Source organism: Malus sylvestris, chromosome 6, assembly GCF_916048215.2.
Source record: "Malus sylvestris chromosome 6, drMalSylv7.2, whole genome shotgun sequence".
NCBI lineage: Eukaryota > Viridiplantae > Streptophyta > Magnoliopsida > Rosales > Rosaceae > Malus > Malus sylvestris.
This window is the reverse complement of record NC_062265.1, coordinates 8,651,815-8,675,813: the sequence shown is the minus strand read 5'-3', so window position 1 is coordinate 8,675,813 and position 23,999 is coordinate 8,651,815. Positions and strand designations below refer to the sequence as shown.

At 33.9% G+C, this 23,999-nt stretch overlaps 1 long non-coding RNA gene across 1 annotated transcript; it reads right to left on the bottom strand.

The window, feature by feature from the left end:
• Positions 1-7,850: 7,850 nt before the first annotated feature.
• LOC126624949 (uncharacterized) lies at positions 7,851-9,770 on the bottom strand. The gene is made up of 2 exons (XR_007624269.1): positions 8,904-9,770; positions 7,851-8,260 (listed from the first exon to the last, which is right to left on the bottom strand). It is a non-coding gene; the product is annotated as an uncharacterized LOC126624949 (long non-coding RNA).
• Between the last annotated feature and the right edge of the window lie 14,229 nt (positions 9,771-23,999).

Genomic DNA, 23,999 nt, shown 5'->3' with positions numbered 1-23,999 from the left:
ATAGAGAGTGAGGAAGAATTGGTTTTAATTTCAATTATGCCACTCAATGTAAGTGGCTATTTTAAGGAAATTATAACCTATTCCCTCATAAGGGTTTTCTAGAGAGAAAAGAGAAACACAAAAGCTCTTTCTTCTCTTAGGAGGCCGGCCACCCTAGGAAGAATGGACTAGCATCCATTTCTTCCTAGGTCACTCATTTCTTCCTCAATGCTCTCCTTGGTGTGGAAACTTAGAGGTTCCCTTTCTTGGGAACTTGGAGAATCCATTCCTTCATCCATATCCAAGAAGTAAAGTTCCTCCATCCACATCCATGGAGCCAAGGAGCAAGGATACTAAGGAAAGAAAGCCGTCACATGGGTGAATATCCTTTACTAAGCAAAGAGGTGCTTCAAAGGTATAAAAGTTTCCCAACTCTTTTCTTTAAGATTTCAGTTGAGTCTTGGTTCACCACAACTCCTAGGCCTTGAGTTTCATGGGTAAAGTTTTATTCTTGAGTGCTTACAAGCATGATTTCGCCTTTAATTGTTAATTGCATGCATAGATGTTACTCAAATGAACATGTTTTCACAAATTTTTCCTTCACATTCAACAAGGAAAAATGGGACTTGGAATGCACTTATAAAAAGTTGAATTACTCTCTCTATTTTCGCTTAGTTTTATGGAAAAACTTTAATTTTCTTCAGCTGTGCGAAACACAAGTTCTATTTCTTTCAACATTTTGTTTTGGGAAATGATATCTGCACATTTTTTGTTTGATCTATATACCTATGTTCACTTTTGTCACTTCACTTTTCTTGAAATTATTCAATTAAAATGTCATAAATAAACATGGATGTGCAAGAGGAGAAAAATTGAATGTGGGAAATCAATTTCTTTTCTTTGTTCACATAGTGCTTGTGTCAACTCATATTTTATGTATGAGTTTCGCATAAAATCTGAAAACGTCTATAATTCGAGTGGCTAAAAGTGTTGACCTATATTATTAAGTAATTAATAATGAAAAGGAATGAAAAGAAAACTAAAAGGAGATACGTACTCTAGTAAGATATACAAGAAGGGGACTTTGGTGTCTTAAGCGAACCATTGGGGAAGGTAGAAAAACAATGGGAATACTATTTCACCTATATATGTCACAAAAATATCAAATACTATGTTGGCCAACTTGGTGGTTCACCAAGATTATTTAGATTGCGGGTTTAATTTCGTTTTTCAAGTTTTAAGACTCAACTTATTGGTCTCAAATATGCAAATAAAACTTGGCTAAACAAAATTAAGTTAATTGTTACGGGTTGAGAGAAGCTAACCAATATCACCGACAATATGATACCACAATTGAACTTCAATTGGTACAAGGTTTAGTTATCCAACAGTTGTCACACAAGGGAGATTTTAGTTGCAATCATTGTGACACATATATAGGATTTGAGTTTCAATAAATAAGGATACGATATGGAGTTGATCGAAATGACAGTAGTAAACTGAATTACCAAAGTGAAATACGGATACAAGTTTAAGAATCACTCCTGTTATTAACCTGTTTTTTGCTCGGCATAATTTTCGGGAAGTAATTTTCATACTCTTTTACTCTCTCTCTCTCAACACGTTCTTATTTATTTATGGCTACTGGATTGAATAATAAAATCAAGAGACAAATAAAATGAGGTGTGTGAAAATCATTTCCCTAATTCAGACACAAAATTAGCCAAATTGGCTACAATAGTGTGTTCCACCATTTGCACCCAAGTACAAATCTTCCTCTCCACAAGTTGAATGGATTTAGCGAAATTATCTCATCGTTTTGTTAAAAAAAAAATTAAAAAAAAAAATTAAAAAAAAAAAAAAAAAAAAAAAAAGGTTCCATAATATGCTGATTGAATATGTTGTTCAGCTGAAAAAAGCCTTGAAATATGAGTCAAAATCTTTGAGCTTCACCATGTTAGACACCCCACAAAACACCGAAAGCGAATGATCTTCAGCTCAATCAAAGAAGAGCATATATGAATAAGCAGCAACCCCATACACCATTTTACCAAGATTGGGCCTTAGAGGCTTAAAAGGCCATGTTGTCGCAAAGTTATTCAGCCCATACTTCCATACTTTCGGCCATGTGGATGGGTTATTGTTATAAAGACGATAATGCTTGGCTACATGGGTAGGTTTACATGACAATACGACATCATTTCATCGTACAAGTGACATAATTCGAATTGTTCATTCGTTTACATATTACATATTACATGTAAGGAATCATTTTTTTTAATTATCTAAATATCATCTATGAAAAATCATTTAATTTGTAGCCCGTTTAGCCATTCATATTTGTCAAACAAATTAATGGTTATCTTAACAAGTAATATCCTAATCATTAACCGTCAACTTGTTTATTCAAATAAATGACTAAATAGCCTCTAAAATGAATAAAATTTTCTATATCTTTATATGATAATAAAGAGAATGAATGGTTTAGAGTATGACATTTTGAACGGTGAAATGATGTCACATCGTTATGTAAGGAAGAATAACTCTATACATACAAGAAGCCAAGCAATATCCAACAAAGAAAACAAACTAGGGGAATGAGTAAAGATATTGTGATGGTCAATTTAGGTCATCTCTAATGGAGAGGGCTTAAAAGTCCAAAAGCCAAAAAAAATAGCCTGATTGCTCAGAAATTCATCTTCAACCGGAGGCTTGACCATAATTCTATGGAGCTCACCAAACCATTATTTAGTCAAAGGGGCATCAGATGACCAAATGTACCCCTGTCTTAGCCCATTTTTTAGGGGCCAACTCCTCAGTAGCAATAACTGATTAAATTCAACGGCTAGGTTTGAAAACATTCAAAAGCAATTTAATTAAATTAACTAATAAATTTAAAGTATAAACTTAAAACTAATAAATTATTGAGGAGATCATATTTAGTCCATTCAGTTGGAAATGATATATTAATCTGGTCTGACACTATTCATCAACAAAAATATTTTATAGGATTAATATTTAGCAATTTTTAACTCACTCTCTTTGTGCAGAAACAAACATAACTATGACTAGTGCTTTGTTAGCTGGCTGCACAGAAGAGATGAAATGCAGTACATATGTGTAATGAAGAGAGAGCATCAGTGTTAAATGATGAGTCAAAGCTGGGGCCGGCAGTTCTATATATTATATTATATAGTATGGGCACCATTTTTGTGATGTTTGTTAAGTTATAGCTACGTCCTTAATCCTTATAGGCAACCACTAAATACCTTTTGCTTTATTCGGCCGGCCACCAGCTCCAATTAATTTTAAGGAAAACTAATGAAAATGGCTTGAAAAATATGAGTTTTAATAATAAGGACAAAATAAAGGGTAAAGTGAATGGTACTAGGATTGACTTTTTAGTGTAAAAATGTGATTTTTCGTTAAAGTGAATAGTACCGGGTACTTTTCGTTAAAATTCTCTTAATTTTACTTCATTGGAGCTGCATTAGAAACTTCATTTGACCTGCCATTTTCTTATAATTAAACCTCTTTTTTTGTCATTTTTTTATCTTTCTTATCGGGACTTTTTTGTTACTATTTCCAGAAAATTCTTAATTTCTTACACTTTAACAAGTATAGTGTTGTAAAATCGACTGTGGGTGCAGTGGAATAAATGAAACAAGACACAAAATTTACGAGGTTCCTCTACAGTCAGTGTGACTGGAGTACGTCCTCGGGGCAGCAGTGGTGCTTTCATTATAATTTGAAATAATAGGAGTACAAAGATAACTCTCTCTATTATCTCCTCTCATCTTCCTCTATTTTCTCTCTTCCTCTTCCTTCTCTCTCTTCCTCTTCCTTCCTTCCTCTCTTTCCTTCCCGTGAACTCCTTTCTTCCTCTTCCTCTCATTCATTTTATAATCAAAGAGGACACTATTCACCTTACAAATTTTCCACAAATGAATAGTGAAAATAATGTGAATAAATAGTAACAAACTATTCATGTGGGCCATCCACATAATATTTACAACACTCCCCCTTGGATGGCCACAAGTCTTCGATTGACTCGTTAAAATCTTGATCTGTTTTGGATGCTCCCCCTGATGAGTATCTCCCCCTGATTTCAAATCATTTAGGTTGATCGTTGATCGTTCTGCTTTAGTCTCTTAGTAAGAAGAGTTGCTTTACTTGTTGTTAACTTTCCACAGGCTTTTTCTTGAACTGAGTTGTAGGACTTTCTGCTAGACTAGTATCGAAGATCTGAATTTACTCCTTTTATCTTGAGCGGAATTTGATTCAAAAGTGGTGGACACTTGATCTTGAATCGGACTTGTGATTTCTTCAAGGACCTTCGAGGATTGATCTTGAATGAAATTGTACCGTGAAGAGCTTCTTCGACTTTGTCGGGGATGAATCAGCACGTGTTGGTTGCGCTTGTCTCCACATGCTCCAATGTATCATTTTCACTTTCCTTACTTGCTCCCCTTGCTTAAGTAGTATTTTCACTGCTTCCCCCCCCCATGCATATGTGGCATCTTCTCTTGTAGGATTTGTCCCCTGGTGCAGAAGTGGAATGCAAACCCTTGCATTTGGATGGTTCATCACTTCTTGGTGACTGGAGACCCAACTCCAACCGTTGAAGATGACTACTCGAGAGCAATACTAGGTAAGCAATCAGGAAAGGTTCCAGGCAATCGGTTCCTTACCGGGAGTTTGAGTGGAGGTTCCGACATATTGCTTTCCTTATCCTTGTCTTTGCAGGCAAGAACATGGACAAAGGAAAGGACAGGGAGATTGCATGATATGAGATAATCTTGCTCTGGTCCCTGAAGATATGTGATAATCTTGCTCTGGTGTGACATGTTTGAAGATGTATTCTCGGAGAGGAAGAAAACTGAGTATTTCGAGATGCTATGTTGAAGATGCATTCTCGGAGATGAGGAAAAGTTAGGTATTCTTGCAGTGTTGCGAGTCTGCCTTGTTATGGAGAACAGATGTCGACATATATAGAGATTTCTCAATAGCAAGTGGTGGTGCTGTGCTTTTACTCTTGTCAGCAACTGTGGTGTAAATAGAACAGTAAGATTTACGCGTTTTCAACTTTGTCAGAGATCTTTGACAAAGTTGCACGCGATATCTGAAAAGCTGAGATTACGTCTGAAAAATGCCAACGAATTTTATTCAGGAAAATCTGGCTTTTGAAATTCGGAGAGCGGTGCCTCATCGATCTTTGAACAAGTGGCTCTGCTGCCTCTTCTTTTATAGAGACATCAATTGTGTTCAAGAGTATGCTCAGAAAGTTGCTGCTTGTAGAAATTTCCCCTATCTTGCACCTTTGAAATTTTATTTGACCTCTGTTTTTCCTTCATCATTTCTGAAAAATGACTTGCCCATCTAACATTTGCTTAGATTTGAGTCTTAGGAGTGATACAGACGAGCAGCGTCAGGATAATATATGGCGCCCGTCCTTCTTATCTTCTAATGGTCCTCTTACGGTTGGGGACTCTATGATGAAGAATAACATAACCGCTACTGTGGTAGCTAGGAATCTTCTCACTCCAAGGGATAACAAGATCCTTTCAGAACGGTCTGAAGAGTCGGCCGTTCAAGACTCATTGGCTCTCAGTGTTCAGTGTGCTAGCTCTGTGTCCAATATGGGCCAACGCCTACTTGCTCAAACTCGCCAAGTTGAATCATTGATGGCGGAAGTGGCAAGTCTTAAACAAGAGATCAGAGGGCTTAAGCACGAGAATAGGGCGTTACACGTGCTTGCAAATAGTTACTCTACGAGCATGAAAAGAAAGCTCGTCCAACTGCAGGAATCCGAAAGTCGGATTCAAAGTGATCACCAGAGGTTCGTTGCTAGATTCCGAAAGCAACTGATGCCTTCCCCTTCTGGTGTTTTGCTAAGTACTGGGGTGCCACATGATCAATCTCCAGTGCCTCCCCCTTCTGGGGTACTTCCGAGTACTGAGGCTTCACATGAGCAACCTTTGTGAAGGCTCCATCCTGTTTGTTTGTTTTAACTCATGTGTATGTATATATCTGTAATTTCTTGGAGATATTAATAAATAAGCTTTATTTCATTCAATGTATTGTGCCAAATACAATAAAGCATATACTTCACTAAGATGTGGTACTTCTGGACCAAATATTAATTTATCTTTACCCTCACGAAGATAAATGATTATTCTTAGTGTCTTCATCATATGAGTATTCAACTCATAATCTTCAATCCATATGGTTCTTTTAATATCATAAATATCATGGATAAGATTCGTGTTGGTAGATTGTTCGATCTGCAGCTCGAGACAATAATTCCTTCAACACTTTATAATTTTTTCTAGACTCTTCAGGAGTCCCAATTTAATATCATCAACTCTTCAAGAGTTATAATTTAATGTTATTGATTCTTGCAAGAGATTTTAGTACGTTACAACAATATCATAATGATAGTACTCACTAAGGCAATTTATATCATCCATTGGTATTGAGTACATATTTTATGTTTTACCCTTCAGAGGCTTACTTCAAGCAATTTGAATCCTTCAAGGGTTTTCTACACTTCATGACACATTTTCCTTTGGAATTTATACAGAGCAATTTGCTCCCATGTATACTTGAGGGATTTACTTATGGAAATATAATGTGGGCGACTCACAACCCTTCGTATATAATTCTCCATTCATATGAACTCGTTTACAACTTTGTGTCATATCATGTAAGTGTATTACACTATATTACAAATGCCCATATATAACCTCCTTGGTTTAACATTCTTTGGCTATTTGTATTGTATTCAAATATATATAGGTTCATTTGCCCACGTTCTTACAAAATTTGTAATGGAATTGCCTTTCTCCATTTTGGCCAATAATTTTTCTTTTGTCGACAAACAAAAGAACGTGACTCAATATTAACACAGCTCATTGATGAATTTAGTAGCTACTTGTAAAAACCAAAATTACCATTGGTTATCATCAATCCGTGATCCCATATTCTCATGTGCATGCGCATGCATAAAAGCTTTTCATTTCTTTGGATATCCATTGCCTCTTCAAGGGCATGACGCTATCTCTTCCAGGATAGTCATAATTGAGAGAATGTGGATCATAACCTCCTCTTGAGTGTTATAGAGCTTGGATTTTAATCTCCACTTCCGGGAGTTGAGTCATTGGAACCTATATGTCTATTATGCTTCATGTATGAGACATCAACATTCCCATGTCTGTGGATTGTCCTATCTGGGACGTGTATCCATGCGGTGACTGTCATGCTTCTGGCATGCAACAGTTATGCTTCGGGAATGCAATAGTTCAGTAGTGCCATATTATTCTTCTTTCGAATAACTGAACCTTTTGAGTCTAAAAATCTGCCATGCTTCAGGCGTGCAACAGATAAATCATTTACTGTCTCATTATTTTATCCAACTGAGACATCAATTCTTGTAGGCACATCTGCAGTAAGTATATATGATTTCATCACTTTCGTTGCATCATTCAATTATTCATATTTCATTTTCTCATTGATTGCTTCGTGAATCAAAATAAGACAAATTCTCTTCGTTCTTCTGGAACGGTCTTTTCTCATCATTCTTTTGGAATGATATTTTCTCATCGTTCTTCTGGAACGATATTATTTTCTCCCCCTAATGGCAGGAAAATTGTCTTATCAAAATGACAGTATGCAAACCATGCGGTAAACATATCCCCAATCAAGAATTCCAAATATTGAATGATAGATGGTATTCAACATCAATGCCTAATCTGCAATGATGCCTCATTTCAGTACGTTGTGGTAGTCTTACAGGCACATAGACAACACAACCAAAAACTCGTAAATGTATAATGTTTGGTTGGTTCCCAAACCCGAGTTGTACTGAGAAGTATTGATGGTTGATAACATATCTCAACCGAATTAATAATGCATCATGTAAAGTTTACATGTCCCCATGTAGAAAATTGGCAATTTCGTTTTCATGAGCAGAGCGCGGGAAATCAATTTCATTCGCTTAATAAAGGCTTCTGCTAAACCATTTTGAGTATGGACATAAGGAACTTCTGGTCCTTATTTAATAGTCTGTAAACTGAGACTCTTATGGCTTTTATTACAATTAAGTTAAGGCACTGCGGCACTTCAAACTAATGGTACTCATCTAGGAACATCATGTCCTGATCTTCAGGATCAATGGACTTCATGCCAGATCCTTTTGTATGATGGAACTTCGGGTCCAATCATTTTATATGATGAGGATCAAGAAACTGCAGGTTCTGATCTGATCAAGGAACTTCAGGTCCTGTATATACTCATAGTAACAAAAGATAAGTACAATAAATAAATTAAAGCAATAAATGGTAATTCCAGCCATAATGAATAAATTGCATTTAAGTAAATAAAGTTTGTGACAAGGGCTTTAATTCAGCACCATCAAAACTTAAAGCAATAGGCGGTAAAACCGTCCATGGTAAATAAATTGCTTTAAAGTAAATAAAGCTTGTGACAAGGGCTTTGATTCAGCACCATTCACATAAATATCAAAGCTTTAAAGCAAAGGGTAATAATTCTACCCACTATAAATAAATTGCTTTAAATAAATAGAACTTGTGACATGGGCTTTAAACCAACACCATGCACATAAATATGCCAAAACAGAAAATACAATGATTAAGTCCTCATGTTTTGCTTTTTCATTTTCTTGGTCTGCCACTTCTTTTGTTTCATCCCTTTTATTTTTATTATTATTTCACAGTTCGAAGTCATTTTGGTTACTCAGTAAATAATAGTAACAATTAGTTCCAATTGGTGTTCCTCCTCCGGTGAGTTTCGAAAAAGTCGAAACGGTTCCCATAAGTTTTGGAGTCAAGAGTGTCTGCAACTTATGAGAAGATCTAACCGTTAGTTTTAATTCAAAATTTAGTATGATATGGATAAGAGGATACCAAACAACTTTCGTGAAGAAACAATTTCGATTTGAGCTATCGAAATGGCGTTTTGGTACTCATAAGGTGGCTGCCCAGTTTTCTGCGGAAATTGGAAACTGGTTTGGTATTTCAGACATCTGCCACGATCGCACCGTTAACATTTTCTGAAATTTTGATATGTTGTAGATACTGAGCAGACGAACAACTTTCAAGAAGAAAGTATTTCAATCCGAGGTCCGCAAGTTAGAGTTCCGAGGCTATTTACATGGCTGTCAAATTCTTTACGAATTTTGAGTATGTACTCTTTTGCTTCTGCAAATGATGATATACAGTCATACAACAATATATATAGTTGCTTCAAGTAAATCAATTGTACTGAGATTTGAAGATGAAATGAAAATTGTTTCTTATCTGTGAGATTCCAGCTGAAGGAGGTGAACAGGATTTGTGGCGTTGTGCTTTCCACTGACATGAGAGCTTCTCGTGCTGATAACGTGTTGTAAAATCGACTGTGGGTGCAGTGGAATAAATGAAACAAGACACAAAATTTACGAGGTTCCTCTACAGTCAGTGTGACTGGAGTACGTCCTCGGGGCAGCAGTGGTGCTTTCATTATAATTTGAAATAATAGGAGTACAAAGATAACTCTCTCTATTATCTCCTCTCATCTTCCTCTATTTTCTCTCTTCCTCTTCCTTCTCTCTCTTCCTCTTCCTTCCTTCCTCTCTTTCCTTCCCGTGAACTCCTTTCTTCCTCTTCCTCTCATTCATTTTATAATCAAAGAGGACACTATTCACCTTACAAATTTTCCACAAATGAATAGTGAAAATAATGTGAATAAATAGTAACAAACTATTCATGTGGGCCATCCACATAATATTTACAACATATAGCCTATTTTCTCAAACTTTTATATAATTGAGTAACAATTCTATTCTCCCAAAGACCTACTCCAACTCTTGGAGTAAAACTCAATTTTAAGTTCTAAAATTACCCCAACTTGCTCCAGCCTTTGGGAAAAATATGAATTTTAATCCAAAACTCACTCTTGAGGCAAACTTAAGCTAGGATTCCTCTTGGGTTAGTGGGGATGACCCATCATATATATGTATTTTTTTTAGTTTTATATTTATAAATTTATTGAATTCAACGACAAATATCTAATATAATCAAATCTAATGATAAAAAAAATATATGACGGTCCAAATTGAAATCCAACGGCTAAAGTAACTAAAAAAAAAAAATTTCTTTAACAGTGTTCAACGAGTTTCATGGTATCAATTTAGCGATTTTTCAATATTTATCAGACTTTAAATATTTTTAGGTTAAAACGTTCATAAAACTAAATTAGGATAATCTACCTAATTTTTTTTTAAATTACTTTAAGAAAAAAATTATTCTAAATTCAATTTTTTTTTTAATAATTACAGGCTAACCCAAAAAAGGTTTTGTTTAATCATTAGGACAAAATAATTGGATAATACCCAAATTGAGCATAGGAAAAGAAGACAAGGGAGAAAGGCATACAAGAAGCTCATATACATTCAGCAAGTTCACATGCCGTTCAAAACAAAAGCAAAAAAAGACAAAGCAAAAGAAGACAAATAATTCAGTTAACTTTCAGAAACAGTAACACCAACAATTTTCAGAAACAGTGCAAAGCTACTATTTAAAAAGTTGTAAATAGTTGTTTACTTTTTGAAAAGTTGTTTTGTCATTTAGAAAATTTATTTGTATATAAAGGAGTCTTTCCTCCCATGTAGAAACACACCACACCTGCACACCATACTTTAATCTGCATACACTCAAGCATTTGAAGCTTTCCTAGCATCATTTGTAAACACTTCTCTTTGTAAACATTTTATATATCAATAAAAGTGGGACACAACCTCCAAAGTGGTCATCTGGAGAGGACGGAGGGTGGATGAATGGCGCTAGCGATCGCCTCACCGAGCTGCCCAAAATCTGAAAAATTAGTCTCAGAAAGGACACGTGGCTCTCTACAAGGTGGCATGATTCTGACATAAGAGATAAAAAATTATTAGGACATATAGCATAAACGAGAAATGCAGGATTACCTAAACTTATGCTACCAAACTGACACCCCCCCCCCACAATCGGAGTCATGGCATGCAGGCCATCACCCAAAGATGACGTAACCAAAATTGAAAGTGATGTAAAAATGTGAATAAATTAAAAACCGAAACTAGAACTTATTTAAACTACTAAAGTGAGCGCGCAGTAGTGAGTAGAACCCATAGGATACAATGTGTTCAGAGCATAGATAACAAATAGTGCAGTCGAAACTAGTTAAGTACTTAATACACAACTGGGAAGAGTTCCTACGTCAAATGGAGATATGTTAGAATCGCCGGATGTTCCTCGAATGCCACAGAGAATTCAACTAACTAGGACCTGACGGGGCGAAAAACAGAAAGATAAGTAGGCACAAAAATAAAGGTTTATAAAATCCATTTATTTTCTGAACATACTAACCCCTCATTGTAAAACATGTATAGTTTCCAAAAATCATACTACGTATAGGTATGAAATCAATGCAAATCAACAGTAAATCAAGTAGTATGCCACACCGCAATAACTCAACAACAAAATAAATACAATCAAGTGTTCGATTAATCTATACTAGCACACAAGTTGAAGTCGCCTAATGCTACCTATACGACTGGCCCTAATGCTCATCAATCTATGCTAGTACACGAGTCGGAGTCGCCTAGTGCGACCTGTATGATAAGACTGGGTGTAATAATATACGTTATAGTGCTACGATCACGTGAAGACTAGCAGTAATCGCGGTCACCTACGAGTCAGAGTCGCCTAATGCGACATGTAAGATAGGACTGGCACTTACTTGGATCTAAGGCGAGCGTGCAGTGCGAAGGTGAACATACACAAGAAGGACTGGCCTTGGCCCGAGGCAAGCACTAATACCGGGGTGCAGCAATGACAAGCAAACTACATGAATATAAGCATGTCGTAATAATGCAATAATTCTAATCAATATATAAACTTACCTGAACTTACCTACGCATCCCGTAGGATTATTTTAGCATTTTACAACGGTACAACATTGATGAGCAGGTAAAATTTATATGAATATGCCATGACAATATATAAATCTCAACCACATAACATCATTTGTAAAATTTAATAAATCATGGCATGATATGCATAAACCAATTTAAAAGCATTTGTGGAAACTATAAAGTTTATATATATGTATATGTATATGTATGTATATGTCTATATATATATATATGTATATGTATATATATGTATGTAGATATATATGTATGTATACACGAAAACAAAATGCCCACTCACTGATACGTTGATGGATCGTAGCCCCTAGCCTCACCTATCCTCGTACGTCCTCAGGGTAAGTCTCCCCTATATGCGAAACAACTAATAATAATTAATTGAATAACACATATACGAAAAAGCTAGGAACAAACTAGAATCATAGGAGAAAGACCCAAAATTATATTGGAGTAAAAATAAAATATAAGCAAAATTAGATATAATTAACCCAGATTTAACCATTAAGACAACTAATATGCCTTGTAGTTTGTAGACAAACAAGAGTTTGAGCAACAAATAAAAGAGTTGTTAAATTTAAAAGTAATTAGACCCTCTAAGTCTAGACATAGATCAACAACATTTCTTGTGAGAAAACTTTCAAAGCTAAAGAGATGTAAGGCTATAATAGTTTATAATTACAAGAGATTAAATTATAAAACATATGAAGATAGTTATAAGTTACCAAATAAGGATGAACTTATAAATAAAATTCAAGAGAGTAAATATTTTAGTAAATTTGATTGTAGATATTCATCAGGAAAATTTAGTGATGTACAGTTAAGATTACCATCAACATATTTAGAAATTTTAGGAATAATTAACTCACTTGAGGCATTTTCTTTATTTTTACATAATGAAGTATTTACAATTAGAACAGATTGTCAAAATATAGTTTCTCATTATAATAAGATACATACTAATAAACAGGGAACCCAAAGATGGGTTAATTTTGTTGATTCAATGACAGGAAATAGTTTTAAACCAATTTTTTAACATACTAAAGATAGTGATAATACATTAGTTGATATCTTATCAAGACTAATTCATTGAACATGAATGGAATATCGCGGACCATCCTCAAATAACACAAGACCACAAGGCAGAATAGCACATTTCAATAGCATAATGATGCACCATGGACCTCTACCATTCAATGAATTCCAAAATAGAATAAGCAGGCCAACATCTCCACCAGTACCCACTTTTAATTTTAATGGCACTATAGTTGAAGGAATCAGAAACCCAACTCTGAGGTATAGACTAAGGGTACCAGGACTCACTGATAGGCAGCAAACTCTCTTAGATAATTTCAGCCAAGTATGAGGTTAGGTCATGAAAAATTAATTAGAGCCTTAGAACAAGAGTTTGATAGTTTTAATTTTAATTTCCATAAAAGCCAGCATCATATTCATTTTCTTGAACACAACCTCCAAGCCCATTCTAGAGACCATGAGTCATTGCTTAACTAGTTCACCAAAATAAACCAATAACTCCAATCTCTTATAATGCAACAGAAGGCAAGTGACACCTTGAAAAGAGAATTGAAAATAGACTTAGAATCTGATCAGCATAAGAATAAAGAAAAAAAGGTTAATGAACCTATAGAACAAGAGGCTAATGAGCCCATAGAAGAGATAGAGATTAAGATTAAGCTTTTAGAAGAAGATATTACCACAGCTATGCTAAACTCTAAAAGTAAGGTTGGGGTAACTTCTACCACAAATATACATTGAGTTTTAATTTTAATTTTAATTTTATTAGTAGTCTTCCAAAATAATGTAGTAATATATTAAAGTTTTCTTAGAAATTTATCTTTAGACTTAATAATAGATGATGTCCTATTAGAAGAAATTTCAAAAGAAAAATTAAGAAGAACGCCACCAGAAATGTAAATGAGATCCTGAGCAGAGCATCATAGTCCATGAAAAAATTACATTTACAATTACAATGTGTTTTGTATTAGTCCATTTTTTATCCAAAACCAGGGATGAATATTATTGCAAAGATGTATCCACCATGTCTTTGTGATGATACAGAGAGTTGTATTTGTAAGCCAGAGGTTAGCATAGCTGTGGTAAGATTAATATGAGAGATTTTAGACCATGACATTTTAGTTATGAGTATTAGAAGAAGTATAATGTAGTAGAAGTTACCCCAACCTTACTTTTAGAGTTTAGCTATCTTGATAAAATATTCATTAACCATTTTCTCAATTAGAGTCATTTCCTGAAAAGCTAATAAAAGTAACAGAAAATTATCTAGAACAGTGGAAAAAAAATTGCATAAGTTTTATTAGTAGTCTTCCAGATTTGTATGTACATATGCATAAGGAGAAAGTTAGGCATATAACTATGATTAATGAAGAGTCATTTAGACTATCATCTATGTCCCTACACAGGTGGACTCCTTCATACAAAAATATTATGAGATTTCGAGGGATCCAAATGCTAGCCTTAGATGAGTTTGGAGATTTTAGGTATGATATGATATTAATAGCAAAAGAAGAAGAAATGTATATTTATAGCAATAAAAAAAATCAATCAGCAGCCCTACTGGAAGCCTCAAAATTTCAAAGGAGAAACTGTAAGATATTTCTGAAATCATAAGAACAACAACAAGACATTAGGATCATAGATTTGATAAACCAAAATTACAATAAATCAATTACAATTTACTTATCTTTGGAATACGGAAGACATGGCTCTTGCGGATGACAAATGAGTCTTCTACTTTCAACAAGCGGAAGTGTTCTAGCAATAATAGGGTTTGCTCGGAATGGAAGGTGTAATTTTCTTGTCAATTTCATGTTTCACTATACATTGATTTATAGTTGTGCTGAATAAGAAAACACTTTTGAGCAGATTAATTATTCATCAATAACATATAAATCACAAGTTCAATTTCTTGAACAACAAACAAGAATTAATAAGTAAAACACTTTTGAGAAGAATGTACCCATTAATCCTTCAAGAATATGAATCTGGTTGTATTGTATTTATCAGTTCAATATTAATAAATAACGATAGTGATTCAAAGTAAACTTTCCTGCAAGGTTGGTTACATTTAACAAATAAAATATAAACAAATATCATGATTTACATCTTATCTTCGAATGCAGAAATCGATGAGTGTGAAGCCCATAATATATTATTTCTCCCATTTGGGCAAACACTCTTCAAAATGCAAGGTTCATAATAAAACTTAAATAATAATCATGATTTTTATATGTGAATATTGAAAAATTAGGTCACAAATGAACATGAAACCCTATAAGAGAATCCAAACTCAAATTTATATTTTAATTCTAAAACAAAGTCAATTAAAATAAACATTTAGATACCTCAATAACATCAATTTTTCAACAATAATTTTAATCCAATTTAGAACTCAGAAAAAATTAAGGCAAAAGATTGGCAAATTTACCTACCCATTCTCAATTTTGCAAGATTCATCATGGAAGTAGTCAAGTTGTGGAGGATCGAACCAATCGCAAATTGCATGATTGTTACACCTTTGGGCAGAAACTAATCATGCAAAGAAAATACCTGCATAACTAGCCAAAACATAAAATACACAAAATACACATAGCTTCAACAACTTTGGCCAGATGAAAATATGTTAGAAGTACTTTATGATTTGTTATAATACTAACTTATAATTGGTGAGTGATTTCTTGAAATTCCCACTGGGACAAAAGTATTCACCATATAAATTAGAATTTTGATTTTTCAAAATAATCCTTTAGAACCGTATTAAATAACCATTTTGTTGGATATTCAATGATTCTCAAAAGATTTAATCAGACACAAAAGTACATCGTTGTTGACATTGAACAATAGAGTTCTCGAAAGAGGAAACATGGTTATTCAGTTATTCGATAGGGACCAAAATGATCAATTAGTAAACTGATGCCACTTTTCAATTTTCTCTCAAAAGACAATTATCATCATAATCAAAATTGATGACCAAACAAAACATTGGTTTAAACAAAACAAACCAATACATCTTTAAATCAAAATTTAATCAGTGTTGTCGATAAAAGTCGTTAGTATTGAGAATTTGCATAAAATGATGACATATTGGAACCATAAACTTGTATAATAATCGGTACCAATAGATGTGCACAAATCAGTGAAACATTAATATCACATAACAAAACTAGTTTTGAAGTACCAAAATTCAGCAGTACTACTTTAGTTTGCAAATTCACTAAAAACTCAATTCTCTTTAGATTGTCATGAAACTTTTTAGGTATGCACTTGACATATATGGCTACTATTTCAAAAAATTTCATGATTTTTAAAATTTTATAAGCGAGCCAAAAAGGAATTCGAAAGGGAGGTGCTGCAGAAAAAAGTTCAGTACAGACCTGAGATTACAAAATCACCAAATATTCATTGTTCATCCGATATGCATGAAAATTTTCAAACATAAAGTAAACATACAAAGCTGTTAATTCCAAAATTTCATAATTTTTGAGACATTTCAAGTGTATTAAAAGAAAATTAGAAATGGGATGTGCTGCAGAAACGGCAAAAATTCTGCTGTACATACCGGAGACTAAATAGTTCACCAAAAATTCAATTTGTCTCCAATATGCATGAGAATTTCTAGAAATGAAGTAGACATATACACTTACTGTCACAAAAAGTTCCATAATTTTTTTTCAATCTTAAAAGTGGGCTTAAAAATAAAATCGAAATGGAATGTGCTGCAGAAGCTGCGCAAATTCTGCAGGACAGTCCTGACATTAAAAATTCACCAATAATTCATTTTCAAACCAATGTGCGTGAAAATTTTCAGATTTAAAATAAACATATCAATGTATATCATACTTAAATTTCATAAATTGAGGAGTTGCGTAGGTATATCAAAATAATATCACAAACAGATTATGCTGCAAAATTCCAGCAACATAGTATCACACTTAAAAATTTACCATAAATTCATTTCTTGTACAAAAAGGATGAAACTTTTTCTGTATATACAATCCATTATATAATATAACATGACAAATTTTCACAAAGTTTGAATTTAGGAAAATCTATCAAAATCGTAATCAAATAAGACATGTTGCAAGGTATGTAATACTCCATCAATATTTCCAAACTACACCAAAATTTCAGATTTATTCATAATTTAAATAAAACCAATTTACAATCTTTAATATACTCAAAACACTAAAATTTCTTAAGTAAATTAAAGGTTCATTTCATTAGATAAATAACCTTTAAAATGCCCAAAACATTAAAATTTCTCAAACAAATTTGTTGAGTCACAAAATTGTTGGTTTGGACAAAATAAACCACTTTATATGTATCAAAATTAGGCTTATATAAGGAACAATATCTCAACATTATTAATCGATCTCAACCATCAGTCATAAAATCCAAAAGAAATCACAAGCTTTGTGAGTGCATGATAAATATCCAAATTTAAAATATAGAAACATGAAATCCAAAAAAAAAAAAAAAAAAAAAAACGTAACTCCTTAATTCTAAAAGATTCTTTATAAGGGATTTTATTAGTAAATGAAATGAGTTAATTCAAATCAAATACAAAACGGGTAATTTAATTGCAATTTCAATCTAGCTTAAATTCCCATAATAGTTGTATTGTGATGCACAACCCAAATTCAAGAGACTACTAATTTCCCTTTTAAGAAAACGTATTAAAATAATTTCTCTTTATATGGGCAATATCAATAATTATGAAAATACTTTTAATCTCACAATAAAACAATTAGTGGAATATATTTTAAATTTAGAATCTCTTCCAATTTAGACGATAATTACCGATTAATTTTAAAATCAATTCCATAAGTAAATCTACATACAACACCAAAATAAATTAGTCAACATTAAATTAAATTGATTAGGAGATTGCTAACATAATTTTTTTTTTTAAATTGCAACATGTCTAATGCAATTCTTCCCTTCAATAGAATATCATTAGGATTACTCATATTAAGAATAAGAGTAAGAGGAAGCATAAAATCCCAGAAACTAATAGCAAAAATCAATACTAATTTGTAGGAAAAATTGTATTCGAAAACAATTATAATACCTGTAATTTATACAAAAGCAAAATGGACACAAATTGTACAAATTAAATCTTACCCAAGTTGTCTCCTAACAAGTTATTCTCGTCATAAAGTATTGCCAAGAGGGCCAAAACTGTGACAACCCGTCCCAAATTTTATTATTTTATAAATTTTAAAAGCGTGATTTTACGATAAGTCACTAGAGGTGACACCGACTATTATATGTTAGCCGTGATTGATGAGATATGTGATGAGTCAATATGTCGTATAGGTCACTAGAGGTGACTCCAACTATTATATGCTATCCGTGATTGATGAGATATGTGATGAGATATCAATATGTCGTATAGGTCACACTAGAGGTGACACCGACTATTATATGCTAGCCATGATTGATGAGATATGTGATGAGATATGAATATGTCGTATAGGTTGCTAGAGGTGACTCCGACTTACATGCTAGTATATATAATGAATATATGTAATGAGCTAATATATGTGGTGAATACGTGATGGGCTAGTAGACGTGATGAATATGTGATAAGTTAACATATGATTATAAATATGTGAAGCATGACTTGAATCAATATACGTATATAAAGATGTATATTTTATATTCTAAGTCTGGAAATTATACAAGTGTTGTAATGAGGGGTTATAGCAATTTATATGTTTTCTATTAGTAATTTACTTGCATGGCCACTCACCATTGTCTTGTCTTCACCCTCCAGGTATTATTAGCTGAGTTTTGTTATCAGCAAAGACTCGCAACAATTCTTAGTATCGGAGACTATTTCGAGGGTACGATTCTTATATCATTTTTCTGTACTTGCTTATGCTCTACATCACGTGTGAAGTGGGCTCATTCCCGCTCACCAGTGCACTCTGGTATTTAGGCACTCTTAGGTTTAAATTTATTCACAATTTTCCACACCATCACACTTTATGGCTTTGTCACCTTCCAGGTGTCGATCAACACAGCTTGATTCGGAGTCCTAGTGTACATTCCGGGTCGGGATGTGTCAGTTTGGTATCAGAGCATAAGTTGGGCAGTATTATGTTCATCACTCGCGTGATGTGAGCATTCTTAGTTTTGTGTCTAATGTTCGATTCTTGCCACCTCGTCAAATACGGAAAAATATGTTAGCTTTTCTTCAGTTTTGGGCAGTTTTGTGGTCTTGACGATATTTTTGAAAATCATTTAGGCGTTGTTCTTGGAATTAAAACGAAGTTATTCCTTGTGGAAGAAATGTGTAGATTTGAGGCAAGTTGATGGCTTAAGTTAATGTATTGATAACCGTGTCTCATCGGAAATTTTACCAACCAATTTCATCATCGTTCTTCCATTGTTGGAATTGATTCTTTTGAAATTGGAAATCTCAGCTAGTTTTGATTTCTTGGTAGTATTGTTTGAATATCACCTAATAGAATTCTTGCGAAGTCTACTTTTTTTGAGACTCTAGAAGTGTCGCATGTGGTAAGGTCGTGCTAATGTGGTACCACTTGGAGAAAGAATATTTGGGAAATTACTTTTGGTCCCTAGTAGTTTAATACTTTTGTGATGTTTATTTTTTGATCATCAAGAACCTTGTTAGCTCATTCTTAAATTTGACCTCGTTACTTTTGGCCTAAGATAACAACGGAGTTGTTTAGTCATTCGGCATAATTCATTGTTTGTTTGACCCTTTGATATCCTAGTATACCCATGTTATGTTTATACCCCCAGTTTTACCTTCTGGTATTATAGGTAATTGGGTTGATTTTGAGTCACCGGCCTATTTTCCATATCATTTTAGATAGGGACAAATTTTCCAGGAGGACCATTTAGACATAGAAATTGTACATTAGTTTAGATATCTTGTACTCTAGATTTCATGAGCTTGTTTTGATCCTCTGAGTATTCTTTTAACCTTCTCGGCATGGTTTCTCGCTCAGTTAGTGAAGAATTAATGATAGATCGACTTAGCGGATGCTTGCGCCACTTTCATATCGATACTAGCATGAACCATTGAAATATAATCTTACTATGAGTTTACTAGACTTACCGAAAAGAATCCTAAAAAACTTTGAGTTGTGGAAATATGAACGCCGAAACACTTTTAGCAGTCGAATTGGTGCACCTTGGGAAAGTATGGTATCATGGTCGAGTTATGAGTCAGACAATTTATGCATATTCGCACAGGAGGAACAAAATGATATTTTGGTATCCTCGGGAACCTCTCACTAGTTGTTGAGATGACGATAAGTTATCGGTGTTATGGGCTGCAAGTTTAAATGTCAACGGTCGAATTGTTAGATTCACTAAACAAGTGGGCAAGACCGCTCATTTTTTTACAACAATTGCGAGTTAGCTATGGTTCAAACTCATTAGCGGAATTCGTGACATGACGAATGTTTGGCGAGGTCCATTTTCGTTTTGAGCTTTGATTTATGTTGTGTAAATATTTCTTATTACATTGTTTTATTTATACGAATATCGGTATGGAATTATCTTTAACCTATTAAGAAATGGTGATGGAATCAGGGTGTTGACAATGATAAGTGTAGCTAGAAAAAATAAAATAAAATAAAATGTTCGGTAAATGATAGTTGTGGTTGGAAATTGGTATTCATTAAAGTCATTACAACTTATTCATTATAACTCCGAATTGAGTTCCGTCTACGGCCACGTGTTCACGTGGATTGTCACATCCTCTGCCGTAGCACGATATTGTCCGCCCTGGGTTTACCATTCCCTCACGGTTTTGTTTTTGGGTTTCGGCACGAGAACTTCCTAGGGGGTTCTTATGGGATCCGGAGCCAGTAAGTTCCCAAAAAGCATCCAAATCCACATAGTAAGATATTATCCGTTTTGGGCCACACCCTCATAGATTTGTTCTTGGGCTTCCACCCAAAACGCGTCTTACTATAAGGAGGTGGGCATGTACATATAAGGCATATCACCACCTCTCCGTTGATTGATGTGAGATCTTACATGGATGACATACGTGACATCTCAGGGGTATTTTGATAATTTCACTACTACTAAAAATAAAATACAATAAATTTCAGAACAAGATGTCACATAAGTCATACTTGGAATGGTAACATAATATTTTTTGACTAATTTGATTACAAATATGATTACGTATATGTAATTTGCATATTAAATAATGTTCAATCAGTAGCTTTAAACTAGATGAAGAGATTAGTTTCTTAATTAATAGTGTCATCATTAATCATCTAAACCCCCATCTAAGCTAGAACCCACCCTTTTACCAAAAACACATTTTTATTTGCTCCTTTAGATAAAGATATCAATTTCAAAGAAGACTCTCCGGTGCTAAAGACGCTTCTTTTAATTAGGTGGGGAGGGACACTTCTGTCACTATAGCGGTGTTAAATAAGGTGCACTTTTTTGGTGGCCTATTATTTTCCGATCATGAAATCTCCTAATATTATGTTTAGAGAAGGAACTTTAAAGTATAAGAAAAACTTTAGACTCATACGCTAATACATTATAAGAACGCTACTAATGAACTACTTATCAGGTAAAAGGTTACACCAACAATCATAATGTTTTTGTTTGTAGGTGGCGTTATTGATATTCCAAAAAGTTATTTTGCACTCATTTCCATTGTATTTTCTTTTATTATATTTATATATGTTTAGAGTGTGGAATGACGTTTGTAGTGTCAGGAACATCCCTCTATTTTTATAGTGCATTATATGAAATCCCAAAATCAGTCATCCACACGCACTAAAAAGTCCCCACCACTTGCCCTTGTTTTATTGGACTACATGAGAGGATTTTTTGGGTTGGCAATCCTTGTCCTTAACTTTCTACGAACGGATGGAGATGCCCTTATAAGCATAGTGAGTAGCTTACAAGGATGCTCTCACTCTTTGGCTTGGTAGGTTCCACTTTTTGTGTCAAGCATTGTATGTACTTGTATCCATAGTGAGTAGCTTACAAGGATGCTCTCACTTTCAATTAAAAAAAATGGAAATTTTATTTAAACCCATTCAACCTCTTTTTGCATCCAACTTATAATTTTAAATGTTAATTGTCTATTTTACCCTATTGCATAATTACTATTAAGTACAAAATGAAATTAACAATAAAACTTAAATTTATCAATAAACCCAAACACTTTAATTAAAACCAACATGACTTGCAGATATTGCAAGGATTGCTTCTTCTGTTTTTACTTCTTCCTCCATCATCCTGCTTTCTGCAACACATTTCCGTCCCCTATAAAAACCACAAACAAGAAAGAACAAAAAACCCAGAAAACGGAGCTGAGCATTCATATTTCTTCATTGAAAACAAGAACCCAAGGACGAAAAGAAAGAACAGCAATCAGGTTGTTGCATGGAAAATGAAGTCCTCCTCTGTAAGCATGGATCACCTGTTCATCTTTCACTCCATTAATACTAATATTGTAATTTGTAATTGGTAACGAACATATTGATTATAAAGACAGATACTTGTATGCTTTTCTTGTTTTTGTTGCAAATTTGCAAACTTGCAGACTTGCCCATTTGCGGATGACTTGAAGATTGTAGCCTCTCAGTTCAGGTGACTCCACAGCAAGCAGCTCCTCCGGCACACATTCAGGATCTACTCATAACATTGGAGGACTTGGGAAGCTACGTTTATACAAGCAGCGTGGCGCCGTCATATGAAGAAGAAGCTAGAAAAGTCTCTGCGGGAAGAGGAGAATAGGTTACAAGATGCACTAGCCAAGGCCGGGGTCAACTCCCCAAGTCTAGGGGCTACCATTTATGCCTCACGTTTTGATGCTAATACACCGCGTAGTGGTACGTGGAAGGCAAGGGTGCTAGAGAGACTACCGGCGATGCTACTTCAGAAGCCGGCGGAGCCTGATTTTACTACTGAAGAGCAATAATAGGTATGTAGAGGTTTCGATTAAGTTATATGATTGGTCGTCGTCTTCTTGTAAAATGTAATCGAGAAACTGTTTTAATTGATAAAAAGGAAGAAAGTGTAACAGCATAATGGTAGGGAGCCACATTTTGTTGAGTGTACCAACTTCTAAAAGTCAAATGGGTGTAAAAATAAATCCACATATTGAATTGGGTTTATGGGGGTATATTAGGTATCAAATTTGGGTTTAAAGAGATATTAATAGTTTAGTAAAAAATTAAATGGGTGCAAAGAGTAAGTTGGGTGTAGAAATAAGTTAAATGGGTTTAAATAAAATTTCCCTAAAAAAAAATCAGAATTGTATATTGCTAGTAAAAATACAGAGCTGCTTGTTTTTCCGATCCCCGTGCCAAGGAAGTTTGACACCAAAAGTGCTAAAACATGCATCAATTATTGGAATGAGAATCTTCTCCAGATCCTCTTTGTGAAGATTTTGGGAATTCATGAATCGTATACATCGCGTAATAAGAAATTATTTTAAATTATTTTAATTTAAAATTGAACACAAACAATACTATACGAAAATTGATCGCACGATGTACGATGAATGGACACAATTCACGAATCTCCGAGATTTTCACAAAGAGAATCCGGATTCGAATTATTGTATTAAGAAGTACTTACCAATCATTGTATGAATAAGCACGTTGCATATGGTGTTGTCAACTTCTCATTAGTACTCCCAAAAAGTTATTATGCATTACAAACTTTTTATATTTAGAAACAAAAATACATTTACAAGGATTAATAAAAAGCTCATGGTACTATTCATTTTAACGAAAAACTAAATTTTTACACCAAAAAGTCAATCTTATTACTATTCTTTACCCTTTATTCTGTTTTTATCGTTAAAACTCAAAGTTTTCAAGCCTTTTTCATTAGTTTTCCTTTTAATTTAATTTACAAATTAAAACTTGTTAACCGAGTGACCATTGAGTTGTTTAGGCACAATGCTATTGGGAATAATATCTCAAGTTCGAAACTCATTAGGCATGGACATACTTTATGCTATAGATTGGTTCCTACAGAGCTAAAGGAATTG